The sequence below is a fragment of the Equus caballus genome, chromosome 8 (assembly GCF_041296265.1).
Source record: "Equus caballus isolate H_3958 breed thoroughbred chromosome 8, TB-T2T, whole genome shotgun sequence".
Classification (NCBI taxonomy): Eukaryota; Metazoa; Chordata; class Mammalia; order Perissodactyla; family Equidae; genus Equus; species Equus caballus.
The window spans coordinates 91,506,198-91,529,207 of record NC_091691.1 but is presented as its reverse complement, the minus strand read 5'-3'; the positions used below and the strand labels follow the sequence as shown (position 1 = coordinate 91,529,207).

The following is a 23,010-nucleotide window of genomic DNA, read 5'->3' as shown; positions in this document are numbered from 1 at the left end:
GAATTTTGGCCTGAGTTGCTGAAGAGAAAAACTGTATTTGTGAACCAGCTCTGGTACAAGATATGTGAGATTCCTGTGAGAGGAAGTAGAATTGGGTTAGTCTTAAATCCTAATCAGAAAATTACCTAAAGCAGTGGTTCTCTAGGTGTGGTCCATCGACCAGCAGCATCAGCATTGCCTGAGATCCTGCTAAAAGTGTGAATTTGGGGACCCCACCCCAGATTTTTTGTAACGGAAGCTTGTGATTAACAGACTTTCCAGGAGATTCTGATTCTCGTTAATGTGTGAGAACCCCTAGCCTAAAGAGCTGGTGCTGGCCCAGAGACAGTCTGCGTGGGGAGGCCAGCCTATGCTCAAGGCTGAGAGAGGACACTAAAGGCAGCTAAAGAATATGGACGTCGGAAATCTGCAGTGGGAAGAGCTCTCCCAGAAAGGGCCCCTGGGCAGAAAGATGGAGCAGTTGTGCCTCCACAGTCTCCTGAGGAGTAAGTTCTATGTTACAGCTGCGTTTGACTTCCCCTAGTCCTCTCGCCCATAAGCCCAACTCAGAACCTTGGTTATGGAGGTGGTACCTCCATTAGCGTGGGTACACATTACAGCCAAGGTCCTGAAGAATTTTACAAACACCTACACTTGCAGACTGAAATTGAATCTGTGGGGAAGTCTTGTTAATTCTGAAGCACTAAGAGATGCCTTGAAATAGCAAGAAGGTGAGGGAGTAGAGAGAGAAAAGAAAGAAGAAATCAACCTTGTTCCATCCTGTCTCCACTGCCTGTATCTAAGCCTGAAAGATCCCTTGGAGAGGATGGGGATGAGGGTAGGAGGAGGGAGAAGTTTTACTGAACGGGGTTTTTATGTTACCAACTTCATTAATATTTTCATTTACTCGGCAGATATTTATGGAGTGCCTATGATGTCATAGGCTCTCTGGTAGGGTGTTGGGGATATATAAGTGAATAAAAAGCCAATATCCCTGTTCTCTGGAGCTGGCATTCTAGCTAAATAAGAGAGACAATAAACTGTGAACAAATATAAAGCAGACCAAGGGAATAAAGAGGCTACAAGCTTGCTATTACTCAGACTGGTCAGGAAATACCTCTCTGATCAAGACAGCTGCTATTGGAGAAGAAATCTAAGTGAAGTCAGGCTAAAAAATCAGAATGTTATGATGACTGCAAGAGTCTGACTTTTATCATCTTTAAACACCTGGGAAATCAATGGAACTTATCCTGTGATTTCTTTCAAGGACAGGAAGAACCTGACAAAATGATTTTAACAAAATGTGTTGGAAAATAGTAGTTATTTTCTACTTCTATTTATACAGTGTGGTTTATTCAATAAAACTGCTACATATATTTAATAGACACACATCATTATAAAAGAAGCCATTCTCTTTTTAAACACAGTGAAAAATATTTCATTCTGCTGAGAGGTTTTTCAATATCTTTTTTATGGCATGCCTGAAATTATAAAATATTCGATCATACTGATCTGATAAGTTTGTATTCATTTTATAAATATATACTGTGTACCTATAGTGTGCTCAGTACTGTGATAGGCAAGATGGGTAAAAAAAATACACACACTTTGGTCCATGCCTTCAGGAACTCATTCACAATGAGGAGCACATTGACTGGAAGAACTTAAATGCTTTTATTCATTCCACAATTACTTATTGAACGTCAAAGGTCCTAGAGTAAGATGACAAAAAATCAGGTAAGAAAGAAAAATCTTTTTTTTTTTTTGAGGAAGATTAGCCCTGAGCTAACTACTGCCAGTCCTCCTTTTTTGCTGAGGAAGCCTGGCCCTGAGCTAACATTTGTGCCCATCTTCTTCTACTTTGTATGTGAGATGCCTACCGCAGCATGGCCTGCCAAGCAGTGCCATGTCTGCACCCGGGATCTGAACCAGAGAACTCCAGGCCGCTGAGAAACGGAACGTGCAAACTTAACCACTGCACCACCAGGCCGGCCCCAAAAAATCTTTACTTCAGAGTGACATTGTCTCCATCTTCTGGCTGTTGCCAGATAATGTATATGTTACTGGCACTTTGGTATTTGATCAGAAAAAGGAAACCAAGAAATAATAAGAGGTGAGGTGTCAGAGATTAATTGACAGCTGTGAGTTTTTGAAAAGCTGTGTTCTAAGGGTTAATCAAGGAAACAGGAGAGTAAAGTCAGAGATTTGCAACTGTGTTATGTAAAGATTGTAGTCTTAACCCTTTATGGGACTACTGTACAAAGACTAGGCTGTAGACACGGTCTCTGCCTTAATGACTCTTACCATATTGAAATTAAAGAAGAAACGCTGCATAGTGTGGTGATTCTGAACCTGAGCTCCAGGGCCAGACTCCCTGTGATTAAACCCCAGCTGCTTCATCTACTGGCTCTTGTGCCTCCATTTTCTCATCTGTAAAGTGGGTGTTCATATTAGTTTCTACCTCTAAGTGCTATTATGAAGATTAAATGTGTTAATACGAGCTAGCATAAAATAATTAACAGGATAATTTAAAAGATTGTAATGAGATGATAAAGTTTAATTTAATAATATAAATAACGTAATTCTGATAAGTTCTGAGACAGACAGAGACACTAGGGATGCACAAACACCCAGGAAAGGCGATATGAGGACACAGCAAGAAGGCGGCCACCTGAACGCCAAGGAGAGGGGCCTCACGAGAAACAGAACCTGCCAAGACCTTAATCTTGAACTTCCATTCCCCAGAACTGTGAGAAAATAAATTCGTTTGTTTAAGCCACCCAGTCTGTGGAATTTTGTTATGGCAGGCTGAGCAGACTAAGACGTCAACACCAACAAGATAGCAAACTCTCCCTCCATTGCTGTGAGCCCCTTTCTTTCTTACTGTTCTATACCTGCAAAGAGAAAACCAAAACTAATACCTTATTTAATTCTGCAGGTGCAGTTCTCATAAGGAAGCAACGGAGGTAACAGTGGCAGAATCTCCACAAATCCTGGGTTCCAGGGAGGTCTCATTTAAGCTGAAGTGAGACACATAAGGGGGATCCAGCCAAGTGAGGAGGTGGATGAAAGAGGTGGCCAGATAGACGAAACTGCAGACCTGATGGTTTGAGGCATGAAACGAGCCTGCCTAACAGTGGAAAGAAACCAGTTTTGTGGCTAAAATTCAGTGAAACAATGGAGACTGGAATGAAAGGGATGAAGGTAAAAGTTGGAGGAGACCACTGAAAGGTTTGAAGCATGGGAATAACCCAGTAATGTTGTGCTTTTAAAAGACTACTTAAGTCTTTGCTCAGATAAAGACTAGACTTGGACAAGATTAGAAGTGAGAAAAACGTTAAGGAAGCCAGGAGATAGTTATGGTAAGACAACATGATGACCTGGACAACATGATGAAAACTTAGTGGGTATCAGGAGTTGTTTTAGAGCTGTTTAGTTGTAATTCTATGCTTAAAGTTATCTTACTAAGCCAACAAAAATTTCCTATGGTCTGTATTTTATATATCATTTCCCTCCCCCTTGACACTATCTATAGATACCATTGATTATTGATGTTGAATTCTTGATGGTGTTGCTTTTTGGCCTCTTTTTTTACAGCAAATTTCTCAATCCTTTACAATCTTTATCTCATTTCACAGTAGAGAAATTTATAGAATATTACTAATAAACAAGGGAATCTCAAAATCTTTCCCTCTGTGTGACTTCGAGTATGTTATTTACATTGCTATGTCTCAGTTTCCTTATTTGCAAAATGAAGAAAGTAAGATAATCTCTCTCCTTGGTTGGTGAAAATTGAATAAAATATATGTAAAATGCTTAGGAATCTGCCTGGCACTTTAAAAATGTTGAGTAATTATTAAATATACAGGTTAAGGTAGCCTATTTTTTAATGCAAAGGATATTATTAAGAAGTTTGTTAAAATTTGGTAAAACTAATTCAATGTTAGATATTAAGGAAAGAAGCAGCTCTTAAATTTGATTTATAGGGAAGAACGTTGAAGTCATTGGATCTTAAATATTAGATTAAATAACTATGGGTAGGATCACAGTAGAGAAAAAAATTAAGCCAAAGTTACAAATGGATTTCATACAACATTTTAAAAAAGGAATCATATATATGTCCATACATAGGCTGTGAATATTTTAACTAAGGGAATTAGATTTAAAATATGTTAGTTATATGATTTAATTATTTGTAAAATTATTGGAAATCATAAAGAGAAAGATCTATTGCTATAGATTGTTCCACCACCCATCTCTATTTCTCTTTTTCTTTTCCCATCACTTTATCTTTGCTTTGCTTTGTGCTTGTGCAATGGCCTTGATTAATGTAGAAGTGGAGTAGATTAAAGGGGAACATAACAAATAACACAGCGAGCAGAGTGAGATTTAACTTAGGTTTCTGAATGCAGTGAAGAATGTGACAGACAATCAAGAATATCGCTCAAACGAAACGGCAAGTGTAGTGAATAAGCCAGGAATTCTTAATTAGCTCAACCTGTATTCAGATCATAACTTTCACCTGATTACTTACTATCTCTTCAACTTTGGGTTGGTTAATTTACTTATCTGCTCCCTCCACTTCTTTCCAGTCCCCTCCCCTTCTCTCTCTCTCTCTCGTGTTTCTCCTCTGTAATATCCATCTGGCTGAGTTGCTGAGGCAATTATATATATGTGTGTGTGTGTGTGTGTGTGTATGTGGTGTATACACATACTTCATACACCAGGTCCTTAGCAAATGGAAGTTATCATACCAAATATTTTTAATAACTAAAATGTACCAGGAACAATTTATTTGAAAAAATATCTGTGAAATAAGATTTAAATTTCAGGACATAGAGAAAACATTAATACTATAGAAATAAGATCAAGATTTTTAAAAAACATATTAGTCATAGATTATGTAACTATAATAATATTTTCTTTAGAATCCATTTTGGGAGTGTTTTTCTAGATCAACCTTTCTTACTCAAAGGAAACATACCGATGAGTCATTAACAGAGATTTATTTTGACGACACCAGTTAATACACAAAGATTTGATTAGCAGATTTTATAATCATAACCACATTTTTGTGTAAGAAAAGAAGCTAAATGTATGATCCAATTAAATCTAGAGCCAAAGAGATTTTTCTTGTGCAGCATTTCACTGACGTCTGAGCAATGTGGCATTAGAATTCAAATTCAAATCACATTACAAATAAGTTAACTATAAGGCCAACAATAATAATAATCACTAATTATAATAAAAAAATTATATTATACATTGAAAATATTTGTTTTAGTTTACTTTTTTTCTTTGCACAGGATTGTAAACTTTTTTATTATCTGGACAATGTTTTGTCAAAAGTAGTATGAAGCTTTTTAAAAATTTTGAACAGGGGAACCGCCCCATGGCACAGCGCTTAAGTGCCCACGTTTCGCTTACGTGGCCCGGGATTCGCCGAGTCGGATCCTGGGTGCAGAGATAGCACTGCTTGGCACGCCATGCTGTGATAGGCGTCCCACACATAAAGTAGAGGAAGATGGGCACGGATGTTAGCTCAGGGCCAGGCTTCCTCAGCAAAAAGAGGAGGACTGGCAGCAGTTAGCTCAGGGCTACTCTTCCAAAAAAAGAACTTGAAATACAGCAATGAAAACTTATTATTTGAATAGATTTTAAAGGATGTTTGCATATAAATTTTTAATACTTTAGAAAATTGGACGAAGAACCTGAAAATGAAAAATAGAAAAAGTTGATTTTGATGAAGTAATGTGGAATGAAGTTGAAACATAACATATCTCTGCCTTTTATCGAGAGTTATGAATCAGTTATCATGCATTTCTAGATGATTAAGCCATATAATATAAACAGTAAAGGCAGAGGCAGAAAAATCTATATCTGACCTCGTTGCTAAGTTATCTGTAGTACATGCATCACTTAATGATAAGGATATGTTCTGAGAAATGTGTCGTAAGGCAATTTCATTGTTGTGCAAACATCACAGATTGTACTTACACAAATCTAGATGGTATAGCCTACTGCACACCTAGGCTATATGGTCTAGCCTGTTGTTCCTAGCTTACAAGCCTGTACAGCATGTGACTGGACTGAATACAGGAGGCAATTGGAACACAGTGGTAAATATTTGTGTATCTAAACATATCAAAAGGTAGAAAAGGTACAGTAAAAATATGGTATAAAAGATAAAAAATGGTATGCCCGTATAGGGCACTTACTATGAATGGAGCTTGCAGCACTGGAAGTTTCTCTGCATGAGTCAGTGAGTGATTGCTGTGAATGTGAAGAACTGGGACAGTCCTGTACAATACTGTAGACTTTACAAACGCTGTACACTTAGGTCACACTAAATTATAAAAATAAATTTTTTCAATAATAAATTAAATTTAGCTTACTGTAACTTTTATTTTATAAACTTTTCAATTTCTTTTAAACTTTTTGACTCTTTTGTAATAACTCTTAGCTTAAAACACAAACACATTGTACAGCTGTGCAAAAATATTTTCTTTCTTTATATCCTTATTCTATATGCTTTTCTCTATTTTTAAAATTTTTAATTTTTTTTACTTTTTAAGCTTTTTTTGTTAAAAACTAAGACACAAACACAGACATTAGCCTAGGCCTACACAGAGTCAGGATCATCAGTATCACTGTCTTCCACCTCTACATCTTGTCCCACTGGAAGGTCTTCAGGGGCAGTAATACGCATGGAGCTGGCGTCTCCTACGATAACAAAGCCCTCTTCTGGAACACCTCCTGAAGGACCTGCCTGAGGCTCTTCTTGAAGAGGTTTCACTCTTTTTAGAAATACGTCCATGGTTGTTTGCTTGGTTTTTATCTTTTTGTCATCATAGATTTTGCATCATAGATTATTTGCAGATAATGCACTATCAACATTCCTCTCTATTAATGAAAATCTTTCAGTATTGGGGTCCGTGTTTTCAAGCTTTTTAAGGAGCTTATTGAGGTCTGCAAAAACTTCTGCTAAACTCTTCACTGTGAATTTTCTTGGCAGTTCTTCTTTGTCTTCTTCTGCAGTTTCCTTTTATTTGTCTCTTCTTCAGCTATGCATCCTGTTCCGGTTCCAACAACTCCTCGTCAGTCAATTCCTCAGGAACCACCTCTAGGAGCTCCTCAGTATCGTCCTCGTCCACGACCAGGTTCAAGTTATTTGCCATTTCAGCCACAGCCTTGTTGATTTTTGCAACTTCCTCATCTTAGCAAATTCTTTGACATCATGGATGAACCTCTGGAATGTCTTTTTCCAAATGACATTCATACAGTCCTTGGTGGCACAGCCCTAAGCCTAAACAAGGTTCTTCCCCCCACCCCCCATTGGGTTCTTTTCCTTTTTTTTTTTTTGCTTTTTTAAAAATTGTAGTCATATTGGCTTATATCACTGTGTAAATTTCAGGTGAACATCACTATATTTCAGTTTCTGTATAGACTGCATCGTGTTCACTACCAACAGTCGAAATTTCATCTGTCAGCACACTTGTGCTCCTTTATCCCTTTGATGCTCCCCTCACCCCTTACTCCTCTGATAACCACTAATCTATTCTCCTTATCTATGCATTTCTTTATCTTTCACATGTGAGTGAAATCATATGGTGTTTGTCTTTCTCTGTCTGACTTATTTTGCTCAGCATAAGACACTCAAGGCCCATCCATGTTGTTACAAATGGCATAATTTTGTCTTTTTTCTGACTGAGTAGTATTCCATTGTATATATATGCCACATCTTCTTTATTCCATTCATCCATTGATGAGCACTTGTGTTGCTTTCACTTTTTGGCTATTGTGAATAATGCTGCAATGAACATAGGGGTGCATATATCTTTTTGAATTTTTGATTTTGTGTTCTTTGGATAAATACCCATTAGTGGGATAGCTAGGTCATGTGGTATTTCTAGTTTTAATTTTTTGAGAAACTCCCACGCTGTTTTCCATAGTGCCTTCACCAGTTTCCATCCCCACCAGCAGTGGATGAGGGTTCCCTTTTCTCCACATCCTCTCCAATACTTGTTGTTTGCTGTCTTGTTAATTATAGCCATTCTGACAGGTGTCAGGTGATATCTCACGGTAGTTTTGAATTGCGTTTCCCTGCTACTTAGTGATGTTGAACATCTTTTCATGTCCCTATTGGCCATCTGTATATCTTTTTTGGAAAAATGTTGATTCATATCTTCTGCCCATTTTTTGATCAGGTTGTTCATTTTTTTATTGTTGAGTTGTATGAGATCATTATAATTTTGGAAATTAACCCCTTGTTGGATATATGGTTTGCAAATATTTTCTCCCAGTTGGTGGGTTGTCTTTTTGTTTTGTTCATGTTTTCCTCTGTCTTGCAGAAGCTCTTTGGTCTCAAGTAGTCCCATTTGTTTATTTTTTCTTTTGTTTACCTTGCTTGAGTAGACATGGTATTTGAAAAGATACTGCTAAGACCAATGTCACAGAGAGTACTGCCTATATTTTCTTCTACAAGTTTCATGGTTTCAGGTCTTACATTCAAGTCTTTAATCCATTCTGAGTTAATTTTTTTGTATGGTGTAAGATAATGGTCTACTTTCTTTTTTTTTTTTTTTTTATTTTTTTAAGATTTTATTTTTTCCTTTTTCTCCCCAAAGCCCCCCGGTACATAGTTGTGTATTCTTCGTTGTGGGTTCTTCTAGTTGTGGCATGTGGGACGCTGCCTCAGCGTGGTCTGATGAGCAGTGCCATGTCCGCGCCCAGGATTCGAACCAACGAAACACTGGGCCGCCTGCAGCGGAGCACGCGAACTTAACCACTCGGCCACGGGGCCAGCCCCATCTACTTTCTTTCTTTTGCATATGATTGTCCAGTTTTCCCAACACCATTTATTGAAGAGACTTTCTCCATTATATGTTCTTGCCTCTTTTCTTGAAAATTAGCTGTCCATAGATGTGAGGGTTTATTTCTGGGCTTTCAATTCTGTTCCATTGATCTGTATGCTTGTTTTTGTGCCCATACCATGATGTTTTGATTACTATAGCTTTGCAGTATATTTTGAAGTCAAGCAGCGTGACACCTCCAGCTTTGTTCTTTTTTTTCAGGATTTCTTTGGCTGTTCAGGGTCTTTTGCTGCTCTATATAAGTTTTAGGATTCTTTGTTCTATTTCCATTAGAATGTCATTGGGATTGTGATTCTGATTGTATTGAATATGTAGCTTGCTTTAGGCAATACGGATATTTAAACTATGTTTATTCTTCCAATCCAGCAGCATGGAACATCTTTCCATTTGTTTATGTATTCTTCAACTTCTTTCAACAATGTTTTATAGTTTTCAGTGTATAGGTCTTTCACCTCCCTGATTAAAATTATTCCTAGGTATTTTATTATTTTTGTTGCAATAGTAAATAGGATTGTATTCTTAATTTCTCTTTCTTCTAGTTCATTGTTAGTGTATAGAATGCAATGGGTCTTTGTATGTTGATTTTGTACCCTACGACTTTACTGTATTTGTTGTTTATTTCTAATAGTTTTTTGGTGGATTCTTTAGGTCAGTAGAAGGAGGTAATAATAAAAATAAGAGCAGAGATAAGTGAAATAGAGACTAAAAAAATGAGAAAGGATCAATGAAACTAAGAGCTGGTTCTTTGAGAAGATAAAAGAAATTGACAAACCTTTATCCAGACTCACTAAGAAAAAAAAGAGAGAAGATTCAAATAACTAAAATTAGAAATGAAAGAGGAAAATACAGATATACAAAGGATTATAAGAGAATGATATGAAAAGCTATATACCCACCAAATTGGATAATCTGGAAGAAATGGATAAATTCTTAGACAACCTCTGAAAACTAAATCAAGGAGAAATAGAGAATCTGAATAGACCAATCACAAGTAAAGAGATTGAAACAGTAATCAAAAACCTCCAAAAAACAAAAATCCAGGACCAGATGGCTTCTCTGATGAATTCTACCAGACACTCAAAGAAGATTTAACACCTATCCTTCTCAAACATTTCTGAAATATTGAAGAGGATGGGACAAATTTCATTAGAAGTTTCTCCATGTTTTTCCATGCCCTTCTCGAATTTTTGTTAGTCTCATTGCCTTCAATGAATCAGATCCTTTAACAGCTTCCATCACTTTGCCCTTTTTCTTCAAGATTGTACCTAAAGTGAAATGGGACATGCTCAACTGGCAAGCAATAACCACCACTGATTTTCCACCTTCATAGTCCTTAATCAATTTTAACTTTGTTTCCAGGTCAATACTCTATGTGGCCTCTTATTGGCAACATTAGCAATGGAGTTTTTATGCTTAGTGGCTATGCTGAACAAAACAATATAAGATTAAATCAAGGACCAGAGAAAATGATGAAATCAAGGGACATGGTAAATATGAGAGGTATGAGTCTGTTGCTGGCATAACACAGCATATTGTTTTACAGTAAAGTTTTTTTACAAGTAGAAAGAGTACACTCTAAAATAATGATAAAAGCACAGTATAGTAAATACACAAACCGGTAACATAGTCATTTATTATCATTATCAAGTATTATGTACTGTATATAATAGTATGTGCTATAGTTTTATACAACTGGCAGTGCAATAGGTTTGTTTACACTAGCATCCCTACAAACATGAGTAAGGCATTGCATTACAATGTTACAATAGCTATAATGTCACTAGGCAATAGGAATCTTTCAGGTCCATTATAATCTTATGAGAGTATCCTTGTATATATGGTCCATCATTGACCAAAACATGTGGCATGTGACTGCACAAACTGTTTGGGTTATTATAGGGGTTGGAATAGAGGAAGTTGGGAGGGTGATCATGAATCTCTTTTGGCTGGAGCATCTACTCACGTTTGAGTTGATGTAACAGTTTTCAAAGCTATATTTGTCTCATCATACATAATGTCTCATTAATTGCCATACACACAAACGTAACTGCATTGTATCTAGGGAAGATGATTGTTTTTACAGCAATGGTCACTTGTGGTCAAACCAGCATTTGATCTTATGTTCTTTGATCCCATGTTGAGAATTATAGTCACTAAAATGTGCTAAATTTTTATATAATTGCTATATTTTAATTGAATGTGTGGTATGATCAGATCTTTTATGGAATAATATTCTATATTATAATTAAGAAGAGCACAATAATCTGTTAAAAGATAAACTGAAGTACATTAAAATTTTCAAGAGTTTATTTGAGCAAATATTGATTCAAACTGGGCTATGCTTAACTGACAATGGTTAAGAGTGCTCCTAGACAGGAGCCAGGGGAAAGGCTCTTACAGGGCATATGAGAAAGCAAAGCAAGGAAGGATTCGATTGGCTTCAGCTTAGGTAGCTGCCTTATTTGTGAAAGTCTAGTGGGCTGTTTGTGATTGGTTATCCTCAACTTTGTTTTTCTCTGCTGTGAGCATATTTACAGGAATTGACCCCAGCTGGGGTTGGTTTGCTTACATAGGCTACCAAGACATCAGACCCACCTCATTCTAAAGGCCTCCTTGTTTAATTACTTTAACAAGTCTTAAAATAAAAAAAGTGTATATTCCATCATTGTCTCATTTTCAGTTAGTAAACATTTTCTTTGATCCCTATTTGAAAGGAAGAGACCAAGGCTTGCTCTCTTGGTACAGGACTTTCTGATTTTTCTGAGAAGATTCCTTCAGCAGATGTTTATAAAGTACTCCTAATAGAGATACATGACAATCAGGATTTATATGATTAAGAAGTAAAACAAATGACATATTTTACTTATAATTCTCTTACCCTTTTATTTTCAGTGATATTAGCATATCTCTACATTAAAAGGATTTAAAAGTAAAATGAACTTGAATTAAAAATCCAAAATATTGCATTTTTAGGGTAGATCAGAAGTTCAACTTAAAGACTGAAAAAGAAAAAAAAAACCCTGCTGCTAAAGGCTGATGAGTTAAGAGAAGATGCGATGAGAGTTTTACAATGGCATCTTCCAGATTTATAATCTTGGAGTCCACCAGTGGTGTCCACAAAACATGGCAGCAAATGGCACCTGTGTTCTGCCGGGTCGTTTTCAACCCCTGTCCATCTTATTCAGATAGAATGTCTGACTGGTTCCTGGGCTTATTTCAAGTGTTCTTGAAATACTGAATGTGATGACATCGTGTAATTACTATCTCATTTCAGCCCAGTGATACTCAAATTTTTCACTCTTTTGAACTCCATTCCAAGTCTAGTTTTCGTGACTTTTGGAAGAGTAAAGGGAGTTCTGTAGCACAAGGCTAGCATTGCTTTACTCGTAGTATCCTGGCCGTGGTTCAGGGCTGTGATGATTAATTTCAGAGAATTTTCAGTTCCTTGTTCTGTCTTCTTTCTCAATGTTCAAAATATTTATGCCAAGTAATTAAAAAATACTAGCTTCCCATGTGTCTAGCAGCTACTATGCAGATCCGTGCAAATGTAAATTAACTTTATAGCCCTTCAGTATGCCCTTTCTCATTTTTCTTTTTAATTTTCAGGAAAAACAAAAGGCTGGTTTCTATTTGTGCCGTGCTCAGCTCTTTGCTCTATTGTTCTTTCCCTCTGATCACTGCTAAGTGATGTTGGAAGTAATTACATCCCACTCTCCCTTTTGGCCAGGAAGCAGTTTTCAGCTAGAGAGCAGCTTGAAAAACATTCACCATTACACAGAAGCCACGTCTCAATGATACCCTCTGTGTAACAGTATTAGATTTCTCCCTGTGCCTGGTGAGGGGAGTCAGACTATCTGTTTAATCATTTCAGGTTCATTAATATGTTAGTCACACAAGCACTATCTTTGTCCCACATTTCACATCCCAAATCAACCCTAAACCCTTGAAATTCCTCAAGATCACATTACTCTCTCTGTTCTAAATTCCTGCAGTGATTATGGCTGGTGACATTCATTTTATACCTAGTGATATACTTACAGGTGTGTAGGATGTCTGTGCTAATGATATCCCAAGACCTCTGGAGTAAGAGCCATGTCTTAAAGATCAATGTGTCCCCTAAAGCTGAGCTATTTGTAAAGTGCTTTTCACAGAGTGTCACTTAATACATTTTAAATTGAATTTAATTGTACCCAGGAAGCATGTTGTTTTTAATATCACTCACCAGGAAATAAACTTTAGAAGTAGGTTAATAAATGAAATGCCCAAGGCAGTGTTAATTTCCCCTTTCCTCGGGCCTTGTGCACACTCTGCTCTTAATCGTATTTGATTCTGTTTGCCTATTTATGCTTTTTTTCTCCCTGATGGACAATGAATTTCTTGAAGACATGAGACTGTGGGATTGATTTCTTTCTTTCTCTCTCTTTTTTTCTTTCTATCTTTATCCCAAACGCTGGCACATTGCCTATGTAAATTTGGTGTTAAGTGTTTCTTGAATGAATGATTAATTTAAATTTCTAGCAAGAGTCTAAATATTTAAGTTCTCACTGTGCATCCCATCTGTCATGTCTTTGTCTACAACTGGGAGAAGTACAGTCTATATTAATAACCAGAATGCGTCTTTGCTTCTCTCCTCACCATGATAACTGAGTTGGAAAACCTGGCAATAAGTGGCAAAAGTGGTGGTCATCTTTGTCTATCTCCTGAGATTGTGGATTCAAGAGATAACCACTGAAATATATGGTAATTTTTATTTTTCTTTAAATCTCCTCCACTCTGCTTGGGTATTTTTATGTCTTCCTAGGGAGAACGGATTGTCAATCACCCTACTTTACTCCTTGATTAGTGTAACAAATGCTTATGGAATTCCTATGATAGGCTAGCTGTTTTGTGAGACATCTGGGAAACAGCTAGCCTATTAACAAGAGAATGGTGTCTTCTGCTGTCGTGGAGGGTACAGGGCAGTGATAACCCACATATTTCTGTGGCTCTGTTGATCAGTTCATTTCATTATATCAACAAATACCAGCTCTTTGAGGCAGCTGATACTATCCACATTTCACAGATGAAGAAACTGAGTCTAAAAGAGTTTGTAAGACTGACTGGCAAAATACCCAGGTCCTCTGATTTGCCTTCTAACTAGTGGGGATTCTGTTTGTTTTGTTTCACTACACAGTGCAACTCCATTTTCAAGATTGTTTTTCTTGTAGGCTGTTCTAGTCTTTTACCATTTTTACTTCCTTATACTTGTGCTAATTTATATGTATGAGTTGGTTTCTTCTTCACCAAATCTCCTTCTCTTCTTTAGTTGTGTTCTGAATGCCTGCCCTAATAGATATTTGAGATACAGAAATGAGTGAAAACAAATACACAAACAGCAAACAAAATATACAAACATTTGACTGAACGCAAGGATTTAAAAGAAAAATCCACATCAATAGATTCTATAGTAGACTCATTAGGGGCAAAGTAAACGTTGGCCAAATATTATATTAATTAAAAAAATAGTAGCAATAGTAAGTTCACCTAGAAGAAATGGATGAATATATGCCATATGCATTCAGTGCCTTATTTTATCCTCCTTCAATCTGTGCTGTTGGTACTGTAATTCTCATTTACTTCATGAGAAACTTGAGGTTGCATAGATCTTAAGTAGCTTACTAACTTTAACAAAACTTATGATAAGAATAACAACAATATGTCAAACCTTCTAACATAGATGATATTTATTGGGTGGTTTTAAGACTCGGGTTACGCATTTTGTTTTAACACATCTTTCTACTCCACTTTCTTTTAGTACTTAGCTAGCTGTTCAGTAGATGACAGTTTTCTATATTTTGCTAAAGCACATTTCCATTACATAAAGATAGAAACCATGTTGGCTATATGAATATTGCTCTTCATAAAGCTCTGATTCCAAAAAGGCAGAAATAAAACATGTGACCCTAGTGATAGAGAGCCAAAGCATTTATATGTGTCCAGGACTTGGGCAACATGAGCATGATGGTTGGTTTCATGTGTCAGCTTGAATGGGTAAGGGATGCCCAGATAGCTGGGGAAACATTTCTGAGTGTGTCTGTGAGGGTATTTGCAGAAGAGATCAGCATTTGAATTGGTATACTGAGTAAAGATCACCCTTACCAATATAGGTGGGCATCATCCAATACTTTGGGAGCTTGAATAGAATCCAAAGGCAGGAGAAGAGCTCTGTGCTGAGCTGAGACATCCATCTTCTGCCTTCAGGCATTGGCACTCCTGGTTCTTGGGCTTTCAGACTCAGACTGAGACTTACACCCTGGTTCTGAGGCCTCTGGACTCAGACTGAATTATACCACTGGTTTTCCTGGTTCTCCAGCTTGCAGTTGGCAGATCTTGGACTTCTCTGCCTTTATAATGAGGTGACCCAACTTCTTTTAATGAATCTCTCTCTTTCCCTCTCTCTCTCAATATATAGAGTCATATGCTGCATAACGACATTTCAGTCAATGACGGACTGCATATATGACGACGGTGGTCCCATAAGATTAGCACAATATAGCCTAGGTGTGTGGTAGGCTATATTATCTAGGTTTGTGTAAGTGCACTCTGTGATGTTTGCACAACCATGAAATTGCCTAACAATGCTTTCTTCAGAGTATAAACCCATCATTAAGCAACACAAGGCTGTATATATATATATATTCCTCTCCAGATACATACAAATATAGGCTCATTTGCACTGTGCTGTTGGATAAGAAGTATTATCATCAATTTAATCAAAATGGAAATAATAAAAAGATGAAGATATTAAACCACTATATTCTTCTTGAAGATGAATCTACCAGTTTTACTCTTCCATCTTTTTTTCCCCTACACTGGATCTGTTCACAGTAAATCATTGTCAATCAGAATAAAATATTTCAAATTTGTCAGGTGTACCTCACAACATTTTTACAAACACCCATAATTCTTTGCAAATTTTTAAATAAAGCAATCAAACAATCTTTCCATAGCATCTCTCTCACAAATTCCCTTCATCTGTTCAGAAATGACACCAAGCAGCTGCCGCACCAGCTAGAAATAACCTTTCTATTATTTCTTCCAAAACAAATCTGCCTCTCATTTCCATAGATTTTTGCTACTTATTTATCAGTTCTTTTGTAACTTGAATCAAAGTAAAAATAACCAAGTGTTCTATTTCACATTCTATGTGAAAATTCTTTATCTGAATGGCATGGTGAGAGAAGAAAATCTTTGTTTTGATAGATTATTTGAGAACCTCATAATTGGGAAAGAACCAAAAACTGTTACAAAAAATAAATCTCAAGAAACTAGCTTTGCTCGTACATTGTTTCCTGTTTTCTCACTTCATTTCCCCCCCATTTTTCCTCAGAGTTGAACTTCTCACAATAAAGAGCAAACAGACTATACTGAGATGATTCGGTGAATGTGAGTATGGTTCCCAATTCCTGCCAATTCTCGTTCCAAAACACACCTTTTGTTTGTCTCTCTGCATTTCATTGCTGCGCTCTAACATAAAATTTCCTTAATCCAAACACACTAATATCTTATTGCCTTTCACATAAAGTCTAAATGCCTTGAGCCTGTATTCAAACATCTCTTTGAATTTGCATCAACCTGTATTTCTGGTCTAAAGGTATTTCTTGTTCAGACTGTACTATTCTGTTTTCTTGACCTTTCCCAGTTCTGCAATGTTGCTTTGTTATTCTTTCTAAATTGAACAACCTTCTTGCTTCATCTCCACATTTACGTTGTATTTATTTTCTTGTATAAGTTTTCCCCTTCTATCTAGATTGCAGACATTTGGGCAGATATCAGGTCCTCTTCATTTTTTTTAATCTCCCAGGAGGTTTTTCACCCTCATTCTAGGCAATTGATTTGGGGTTGTGACATTTGTATAAAGAAAATAGTCTCTAGAAAGGAAGAAAGCATTATCCACTTTAATGGGGGTCAAAAGATTTTTATAGGCCATCCACTAACTATTTGTATTATTCCTTCAACACTGAAGTTGAACAATGGAATTCCATGTTAAAAGAGAAAGAAGATATTCCCAAGAATGCTAAAAATTTACCATATTTCAACCTCCCAAGCATTTCTTATCAGTTAGAACCACTTATTGATCATTATTAGCATTTTGTACTGGTTCTCTGAATAGTTAGGATTGCATTTGGCTGTGGGTAACAGAAATCCTGTCAATTCCACCAAATGATTAGAAGTCCTTGTTTATTTGTTTTCCTTCATGAAGTCATAAGTCTGGAGGTGGACAAGGCTGAGGACACTGAGGCATTCCTGGCCTTTTCTTCAAGGTTGCAATGTGCCTGCTACAGCCACCACGTCTGTAAGAAAAGTGCAAGAAAAGTGAAGAAAAACCAGAAAAATAGATGACACCTCACAAAAGAAAAAAGAAATTCCAGAAATTCACAGCTAACTTCCTTATTTCTCATGATTATAATTACAAGTATGAACACCTCAAACTGCAAAGAACACTGAGGAATGTCATTTTTCAATGGATAAATTGCTACACTGAACAAATTAAAATTTTGTTAGTAAAGGAAGAAAAGGTGAATAAATCTTGTATAGGGATATTTTACTATAGGTCACAAACTTTAATTTTGTCCTTTTCCTTTGAAATTAAATTTATAGTCAAATGGATTAGCACCAATATACAAAAGTCAGAGGATCCTAAAGCTCATTAGAATTAACTAAAGCATCAACTTAGAAGTGTGTCATATTTTTATAGACTTTGTTTTTTTAGAACAGTTTTAGGTTTAAAACAAAATTGAGCAGAAAGTAGAGTTCCCATACCTCCACCCTTCCTCTTCACATGCAGCCCCTCTCCCACCACCACACGCTACATGCTGCACAGAGTGGTACATTTCTTACAACTGATAGAACAACATTGACACGTTGTTATTAACCAAAGGCTATAATTTACATCAGGGTCCACTCCTGGTGTTGCATATCTAAGAATTTTCACAGATGAATAGTGACATGTATCCACCATCAGAACATCATACTGAGCAGTTTCACTGCCCTAAAAATCCCCTGTACTCCTCTTATTCATCCCTCTCTCCCACCAAATCCCTGGAAATCCCTGATCTTTTTACTGTCTCCATAGTTTTACCTTTTCCAGAATGTCACTTGGTTGGATTCATACAGTAAGTAGCCTTTTCAGTTGGCTTCTTTCACTTAGTGATATGCATCTAAGTTTCCTCCATGTCTTTTCATGACTTGATAGCTTATTTGTTTTCAACACTGAATAATATTCCACTGTCTGGATGGATCAAGTTTATAGGTTCACCTATTGAAGCACATCTTGATTTCTTCCCAGTTTCAGCACTTATGAATCAAGCTGCTATACACATCCATGTACAGGCTTTCATATACAAAAGTTTTTAAACATTTGATTAAATACCAAAGAGCACAATTTCTGGATCACAGCTAGGAGTTTTGTTTAATTTTGTTTTGCAAGAAACTGCCAAACTGTTGTATCATTGAATTACATAATAGAGGAAAACAATATATCACTGAGGAAATTATACGAAATAAAATTTACACATGTAAAAGTTATATGAGATACTTCTCACGTTAAAATGTAATAAAATTCATTTGACTTCATAATGCCAGAGCATATTGTCTTGGGGGTATAAGGCATACTGATTCAAACTGTGTGTCAGCAATAAACATTCTGTTTAGAAATGACCGTGACCACTGATGCATGCCTCTCCATGTGTCAAGATGCAAAGTCTGTACTAGGGTTGAAATACAGCAGAGATATTTATGGCTGCTTTGCTTGTACTTTCTTATCTCGTTTCAGTGCTCTCATGTGTGGAATTGTGAAGCCACAGCGGCTTTTTAAAATACTGAAATATTCAGACTACTTACAGGTTCAAAATTTTTAATGTTCTTTGTTGGAGGTTAAAAGTCATGATTTCTTTCTCAGTAGTGATGTGGAAATTTTTATTACTTTTCATTTACTTTTCTAATTTTAGTGTACTCTCATTTAAAACAATTAGAATGATATTTCATATCCCCCTCAATTCAATCTCACTGGTAGAAATAAATACTCTTAACATTTTATGATGTACTCTCCCAGCATTTTCTGTACATCTTCTCAGACAAATGCACATATACACACACAAAAGTATTTTGAGAGTGTAGATTTTTTTACCTAAATTGAGTCACAGCGTATGTAGCTTTCTATGATTTGAAATCTTTAATTAAAAATGTATCATGGCGTGGCCGGCTCCATGGCCGAGTGGTTTAGTTCCCGCCCTCTGCTGTGGCGGCCCAGGATTCAGATCCTGGGCGCGGACATGGCACTGCTTGTCAGGCCACGTTGAGGTGGCGTCCCACATCCTACAACTAGAAGGACCTGCAACTAAGATATACAACTGTGTACGGGGGCGGGGGGGGGGGGGGTTAGGGAGATAAAGCAGAAAAAAGAAAAAGTAAAAGATTGGCATCAGTTGCTAGCCCAGGTGCCAATCCTTAAAAAAAAAAAAAAAAGCATCATGGAGATCTTTCCATTTTATTACCAATGCTTTACACAAATGTGATTTCCACATATATGAGTATATTGTGATTTCTGTAAGTTATTCTCTATAAATGGACATGATGTTCATGCCAATTTAATTTACTGTATATCCCTAGACGAAGACCTATGTTTATAGATACTTACATTTGGGCAGGAAGATGCTCAGAATTCTAATTAGTAATCAAAACATATATGTATTTTAAAATTTGATAAGTAACAACAAATGGCCCCCTACGATAATTATGTTAAATCTTAGCCACTAAAAGAGTAAGAATAGACTTTCCATTCACCTTCTACCCGCCCTAGACTGACTGAAGATTATCAACATTGTTATTTTTGTTAATTTCACAGGAAGAATATCATTTCTAAATTCTATTTCAATTTCTAGTTTCATGATCATTATTGATCTTTGAGCATCTTATTTCTGTATTGACTTCTCTTTTTCTATGACTTGCTTACTTATTTATTTGCCATTTAGTAGTGGAATTTTTACTTTTTCATACTAATACTATCATGTACATTAATCATTATCCGAGTCTGTGGTTTGTTACATAAACTTTTATCTAGTGTTTTCCATATAAAGATACACTGGTTTATATTTCAGTTTAATAATGATATGCTAGACGTAAGATCAGATACTATCATTGTGCATATATTTTCAAGTAATTCATTCATACGACAAATATTTGCCATTATTTTTATGCAACACACATAGCCCTATGGGCTGTGAATAAGAAGGAAAAAAACAAGACCCTTAATTTCAAGGCAACCTGGTTTCATGGGGAAAAACAGAGAATTAAACCAACAACATACAGACATTAGGCAGAGGATTAATGGTCTGCAGTGAGAATAGGTAGAGAGGGCACTTGCCTCTGAGAGGAGGATGGGAAAGTATAAAGATTCAGAAAGGCAGTCTAAAGGGGATATTTCAGCAGAAATACAATTAACATTAAATGTGGTCCAATGAAATTTTAGCAATTCTGAAAACAGTTTGGCACCTTGCAATTACTGTAATAAATAACTATTAGATTTTTGCAATTGTCTGTAAAATAATTTTTATTATTGGAATGCTCAATTATTTTTGGAAAAATAAGAAATTGCTTGACATAAAGTTACATTCAAATTATAACAAAATTATTAAAAATGAGTTTTATAATTGGAATATTTTTAAGCAACAAAAAAGTAGGCAAAAATTACTTTGATGAAAAAGTCACTTTTTTTTAACAGTTGGGAATTTTCTAAGTGGGCAATTAAAGTATGTATTTGACTAATTGGAAGAAGAAATTCAAAGCATATACAAGTAAGTGAAAAGGAAATGTGTAATATTCAATAACTTCAATGATCTATTTCATAGTTATTTTGTGATATAAAGACCTTTAAAAGGTATTGTTAAAACAAAGACCTTTATTAGAACAAACACTTTCTCATTTAAAATCTTAACATCACACAGCATCTTATCAAACTCTTGTCAATATCTACACTTATAAGTGCATCCCCTGATTATCATCACTGATAAGGTGTCTTAACGCATTGGATTCTTATAAAATAAAGAAAAATAGAAGAAATTCTGGAGAGTAGGAGATGGACTCATGATATCATGTAATCAACTGAGTGTATGCACTCTTTAGCTTGTGAATATATTCAAATGAATCTATATAAAAGAACTTTCAAAAACAGTTAATTATGTGGAGAGCAGAACTGACCATTATCCATCTTGAGTATTTGATATTGGGCTGAGATATTATTTAATATACTACTGACGCCAAGTTTTAATAGGCAAGTGAATTCAGAAAGATATTTACATTCATATTTCCGATAAAATAAATTATTACTGATGAAGAAAATAATTATAGCTTTAATTAGTTTAAAACATAAGCACACACAAAATAATAAGTCCTAAAATCGTCTTACTCCCTAGGAAGTTAAAATCTACAGGCACATCTGTAATACAAATAAAACAGGGCTGCATGGCTAGATGGTGACATAGAGCTGGGAAGTCAATCAAATCAGATAATCAGACCACATGTGCATTACTCATATTTCTTTTTCTGAGAAAATATGACATTTTTGGCAACACATAATCTGTTTGCTCCTTATGGTCTTTTACTAATCTGAAGAATGAGTGGTTTAAATGTGATATCTCTGTTTATTAGAATTTAGAGGATTAAAACTAACTCAATTCAGGAGATTTAATAAGCAGGGGGTCATAATTTCTTAAGAAGGAATAAATTTGAATTAGAGATAAACTCACTTCATCTCAACACACCATCTTTTAGAAACAAGCATTTGAAAACTTTGAGGATTGTAATTTATGTAACAATCATAAAACTTTGACTTGTGTTCCTCTTAAAATGTCTTTGAAGATAGAGGTCTGAATTAATTAACTAGGTAAAAGTATGTCTCAAGTCACATTTGAATTAGCTCCTCTATCATCCTCAAAAGTTTGATTTAATAATTTTTCTCCTTATGTTTGAAAGATTAACCATGCTTAATATTTCCTGGCAAATTAGTCATCACACTGCTGTTGGACTGGGTTTTATTTTTGTCTTTCAGGTGCATAAATCACACAGCTTATTACTTGGAGAGCCCTTTCATGTCTTTCATCAACTCTGAGTTTGAAAACTCTGAAAATGAATCAGATTGGCAGGCCTACTTCTGAAGATTCTAAAAAGATTCTCCCTTAAGGAGGATAAGTTGAAAAGATGGTCATTTAGCAATGCTGCCTTCAGGAAATATGCCTTGCTGAAAAACGCGTGCCTTAGTACTTTGGAATGTGTGTGATAAATAGCTTGCTTTCATCAAAGATGTACCTTATGTCTGTTGTCATGTCTAGAACTTGAAAACAGGAGATTGATGGCATTGCCAAACGTGTGTCATGATTAGAATATTAACATCCATTTCTTAGGGTACTATTAAATAACCATAATTGAAATCTACCTGCTTTACATACACACATACAAAACTGATAGCTGCTTCTTGTGATGTTTAAGTCATTCAGATAAATCATTGAGCTAAATAAAATAAAATAAATATAAGAAATATAGTTCACCTCAGTTCATTTTAAAATTGATTAGAATATTATATTTGTCTTTCATGCGTCCGCTAACCATTTTTTAATGAATATTAAAATCATAAAAGTTTAAAACTTAGGAAATATCAATAGTAATGTGGCATGATTTCTGAACAACCTCTGTGGAGCCCTGGGGATTAGACCTAAGCGTCCCTGGGGCATAGACAGTATGAGCATGGCCAAAAAGACAAATACTTCAGCCTGGTTTTAATCAGCGGAGTAGCTTTTTCTGCATCAGGCATTTCGACAACAAATATGAAACAAACAAACAAAGCCTAAAAACCTGGCATAGACCTAGTCCAGTGGTCCTCAATCTGGCTACACAATGGAGTCACCTGGGAAATTTTTTAAAGTACTCGTGCCTGACTCCCCACCCCCAGAGGTTCATATTTGGTTGGCCTCAGTTGTAGCCCAGGCATTCGTGTGATTTTTCAGATTAAAAGATGTTTGTAATATGCAGCTGGAATTAAGAACTGATCTCAACCGAACTTCTTTGTTTTTCAAGTAGAACCAGGGAGATCTCAGGAGATAATAAAAATGTCACCTACATAATT

At 35.9% G+C, this 23,010-nt stretch overlaps 1 long non-coding RNA gene across 1 annotated transcript in view; it reads right to left on the bottom strand.

Annotated features, from left to right (window-relative positions):
- Nucleotides 1-16,774: 16,774 nt before the first annotated feature.
- Nucleotides 16,775-23,010, bottom strand: part of LOC111774569 (uncharacterized) — a 68,378-nt gene continuing 62,142 nt past the window's right edge. Inside the window, exon 5 of the long non-coding RNA XR_002809566.2 lies at nt 16,775-17,185. This is a non-coding gene — a long non-coding RNA (uncharacterized lncRNA). The remainder of the gene's footprint in view (nt 17,186-23,010) is intronic.